This window comes from Pundamilia nyererei, unplaced genomic scaffold (genome assembly GCF_000239375.1).
Source record: "Pundamilia nyererei isolate P.nyererei 1_Seehausen unplaced genomic scaffold, PunNye1.0 scaffold00008, whole genome shotgun sequence".
Lineage (NCBI taxonomy): Eukaryota > Metazoa > Chordata > Actinopteri > Cichliformes > Cichlidae > Pundamilia > Pundamilia nyererei.
Window position 1 is genome coordinate 3,345,397 of NW_005187409.1, and position 5,055 is coordinate 3,350,451.

Here is a 5,055-nt window from a genome sequence, read left to right on the forward strand (position 1 = left end):
GAATTAGAAGTGGATTAATAATTTTAAACAAGGCTAAACCGCTTGGACTGTCTGCTCTTTCCAATGCTTAGCCAATGGTCCGTCTGCTCCCTGACCACATCAAAACAATCTAAAAACACTATATCTTCCTAATGAAGAGGGGTGGGTTTAGTTTATGGGCTTGAGAGAACATGAAAACATGCTTATTTAGACAGATTTCATGAGGTTCTAAGTCTTAGAACAAGCTGGGATTATTGTGAACACTCTGACATCACCAGAACAACATCCTTAAAAAAGAAGCATTGCTCTAACATTATGAGTAAAGTCAGAATTCAGTAGCCTGAACAATCTCCAGTTTATCTTCTGCTTTTCTTCTTTTTGATTAAGCAAATAAGTTTTTTTTGTATTGAGAGTTTATATTAAATGTGTGATGAAACTACATAAACTCTGCAAGTTACCTCCTAATACCATATGAAATAACAGTTGCTGCTAGGAGTTGAGATCCAGTGGCCAGAAAGCTTAGACCACCAGAATGGTGACCTCGGTCCGAGGAAAGATTAGGTTTAGCACCTGTGGGAGTTTTAAATGGTGAGACGCAAGGATTTGGGGGGTATTTGGAATGATCTCAAAGCAGACGTATTACCAGCTGATTTTGGGTATAGCAAAGCCTGGCAAATCAGACCCTGTTGGTGACATCTCTGAACCATGTCTCAGTAATCCCCATGTAATTTATGTGTGTGCTCAAGTATAAGTTTGTGTGTCTGTGCATCTGTTTGAGGGACCAACAGGAAAGGTTTGGCTTTGGCCATGTATGTGGGACTGGGAGTATCTTCTGGTGGCATGATTGGGCAGAAAGGGCACTCAGTAATGATATTTTTCCTCCAACTCTACTCCCCTCTCAAAGGAAGCTGAGAAAAAGGTATTCTAAGAGGCCCAGACAGGAGAAGACAGACTGCGGTGCACTGCACAAGTCGATTCCTTTTTACGGTTTTGGATCTAAATTAATTTGCACTGCTTAATTTTAATAGGACAAATGCGCCTACGGAAAGATAAAGCACAGAGCAAAACAGGAATAAACTGGGCAAACTGAATATAGCATAAATCCATACTTTTTTCTTTTTAACTCGGTCATTATAAAAATGTTCTGTGAATGTAGCAGGAACATTAGCCCCCTTCTGAGCTATTATCTTGGCTGTCTGGTGTTGCAATTTTACACTCCACTGATTCTGACAAGCAGTACAGAGTCTGCCTGCCCCAGATTTCACCTTATTTAGGTAATACAGGAAAAAAATCATTCCCAAGACAAGGTAAATTAAACTGGGTATTCGACTGGCACACTGTTACCAGTTTCAATTAAAAAAAAATCTAAACAAAACACCATATAAAGTTTACTGTATATGCTTGAAACAAAATTAACCTTAACGCAGATTTTACTCTATTTCATAAAATTGCACATTTTACATCAAACTCTTACCTAAAAATGCCACTTATATATTCATAGGTCAGCTTTCCTAAAAAATGTTTGAAGTTGAAAAAAAATGAAGTTTGCTCACTAATTTGTTCAGATTCTTTTCTGTTAAGATTTTATTTTTTAAACCTCTTTTCAAGGTGTGAACTTGGTCGTTGAAGTCTGAGTTAGTGTCACGTCTTATAATATCATCTTTTACAACAGCTTCCATCAGCCTTATTTCCAGTGTATGCACGGCTGCGCTGTAAGTGTAACTGACAGACAGGAGAGGTTCTTACATTATTTATGCTTCGGAAGAATGAAAACAAAACGCCTGCGTAGTAAGGTTTGGCAGTATTAAACTTCTTGCTGACCTGCGGCGCAGCTTGAGCTACAGCACCACACCCTTTTGTTTTATTCAGAGGAGAAATCTATCTAAATTAAGTTAGCTTTATTTTACGCTTTAAAAAGAAAGAAAGAAAAGAAACAATCGCGTTTAAACAACGAATTACCGATGAAAAACACCACAAAGTACACCAATGGATTTAAAAAGTCTCGATTCGATTCTTGAAATGTTGTTGTTGTTTCTTTTTTCTTTTTTTTTTTTAAATCGCGCCGTTTTAACCCTTTAACGACGAAATTTGTCTGTTATTTAAGTTTCAGTAGCGATTAATTAAAATGGAAAGAATTTTCTTGAAGTGTTCCCCTCTTCTGACTTTGACCCCGTTTTAAATGAACTCGGTTTCTCTGCCTTCATCGCTCCCAAATCTCTCAAGAACAAGACAAGTGGGTCGTTAATAATTTGACTGCGTACATTTTCTTTTTCTGTTATTTGGAGTTGCGCAATGGGGGAAGAGGAAGGTCACTGCAGCTGGAAAACACGGGCCTTGTAGTTTCTTTTGTTTTAAATGCGCTCAGTCCGACCGTTTAAGTTAGCAGAGAAACATATGATTTAAAATTATAATCAGCTCATAATAATATTGATATATTATTATTATTATTATTATTGTTATTATTAATAGTGATATTGATAATAATAACAGTAGTAGTAATCGGATAATGGACAAATTGCTGTTGTTTATGCTGTTGTTTGTATCATTAATAGAAGATGAATCTAATAATATTATATTAACACTGGCACAGTTGGCTTATTACTCTAATTAAAATATGTTGCATTGTAAGGCCTGTTAAATATATTTAGCTTCATGCATATTTATATACCTATGTTTTTGCAAGTTGGGCAGATGATAAAAATAACAAAATTGGGAAGAAATTGTTTATTTAGTATAACAAAGAAAGGAACAACTTAAAAAAGTACTGTTGTTGTTGGAGCAACAAGTCATTTCCCACTTGTTTAGGGCCTGTGCAGAAGAACTGTGGAGAAAAGTTCACTAAGCCTGCTAAGCCTCACTCTCTCCATTAGGAGACAAATGTCACAGAGATGGAGAGTTTATTTCAAAGATACTAATAAAATAGGTATTTACCGTTGTTATATTTGAGTATCTTGCAAGCTCTCATCGTTTATAGCAGATAATGCACAATATAGTTGACCTGTCACTCACATGACCACAAATCTCTCTGGGTCTTGAATTTTTTAATGATTTTTTAAAGCTGAAACTCAAAACCACTACCATACTGGTTTACATAACACACAAGGATAAATTGGCCTGTTTAGAACTATAAGGTAACTACAAATGGCTCCAAGTGCAGTGCAGCACGCACTTTTGCAATGCTTGTGGAAAACAAAGTCCCCTCTCTTTTGTTACTGGTCTTCAGACAACAATTGAAACAGGAAAAGCAATTATTGAAGAGATTGTCCCACAGGCTCTGAAAAGCTATCAGCATGAGGGTTGGGATTGGCTTGGGGGACACCTATGGCCCCATGCATTATCCTGGCATGAGGTCGCTTTGGCAATCGCCTGCCAATTTCCACCAGCACCTGGCTTTCCCATCCCTCCCCCCTTCATCATGCCCTCCTACCTGGTTCCCTTTTCTCCTCCTACACCTCCTCCTCTCTCAAAACCCCCCCCAAAAAAACAACCCCTGTGTGCCTGTTATTGTCCCAGGATGGGGACCATTAATAGAACAACAAAAAGAAGAATAAAATCTGTACTGTTCGCTGAGTATGCCACAAAGTTGAAGGCATGTAATCACACTGCATTGTTTCCCATCATGATGGAATTGATTGTTGATACTTCTTGGGGAGAAAATCTCTTTGACTCAGCTTTGATAGAGTAGTTAAACACAGAAATGTGAAAATACCTGCAAACCAAAAAACTGCAGAGTTTATATCTTATGTTGCGAAAATATGAGCCAGTGGTGTACTGTTTGGCCAAAAGGCACAGTTGGAAAGCAGAGCCTAGATTAGTGGAAAAGTGGGAAATAACTGGTGCTATGTCTAACACTTTTTATTATGGCTGTTGAAAACCTGTATAACACAGCTGTTGAATATAACTCTCTTTTAGCACCAGAATCCCCGCCACCCACACAAAAACCTGGTCTTTCTCTGTTAGCCAAACACATCTTATTACAATAAGATCACCTCTGATCATGGGCTTACAAGAGCTAACAAGGGCCAGGGCATTACATATGAAAATCCAGATTGCATTGTTGTTGCCTTATGCTTGCCATTGTGTGTCATGCTTCCTCTCTTTACTTATATTAATCATTACAGCAGTCTCTGCTGCTGGCATAGCACAGATGTTAGCGCATACTAAAACACTGGTTCCTATCCTTAACCCTCTTGAATGACTGCTGCAAATGCAAGAAATGACACCCATTGTTTCCTTCAAAATATAATATTTTTCATATTTTTTATGTTTTTCTTTCCTTGACTCTCACAGAACCTCAAACATATTTCGTGTATATATTTATGCTATATATATATACCTTGGTCCCTTTTCATTGTTATTCTCTTTGCAGGAATGTGACTGCAATTGTGTGTGCACATTTGGAAACCTGCTTTAAAAGATGCATGCGTGGAGGGTGAAGATTATTTTTGTTTCACAGAAGGCACATTATAGCACCATGGTAGTCATAACCACAACAGGTCTGTTCATCTCACGCAGTTAGGCCCAGTCTTTAAGGAAATAGACTCAATCAGTGTTTTTGGTTACTAGTAACTGGCAATGTTGACTCTCAGTCCTGATCATATTTGAAGCATATAACAAATATAACAGAAAAAGTAAAGCAAAGTCAAGTTGGGTTAAAAAAAATCACGTAAAACAATCCTAATATAAACCCTTTCACAAAAAGCAGAATTCCCCCCTGAACAACATATTGCCTACATCCTTCTTCAAATGCAATCAATTTGTCATCATGGTGACACTAGTTATCATGTTATGTTTCCTGAATTTAAATCACAAAGATTGTTTTCAGTCTTTAAAGGTGAATATACTCTATTTCTAAAAATAAAAAAGCAGGTCAACCCCCACCGCCTGCCTGAATGGGAAGTTGCGGGAAAAAAGTAGTTATCGTTCATTGTTTCTTCCTTTGTTTTTCTGATGCCAGAAATCATGTAAACACGTGCTGAGGCTGTGGCGGGATGTTGTTCATGGTGCTATCCCTGCCTCATGCATATCCATAACGGATTAAAGATTGCGCAGACATTATGCAACTAGATCTCCCCC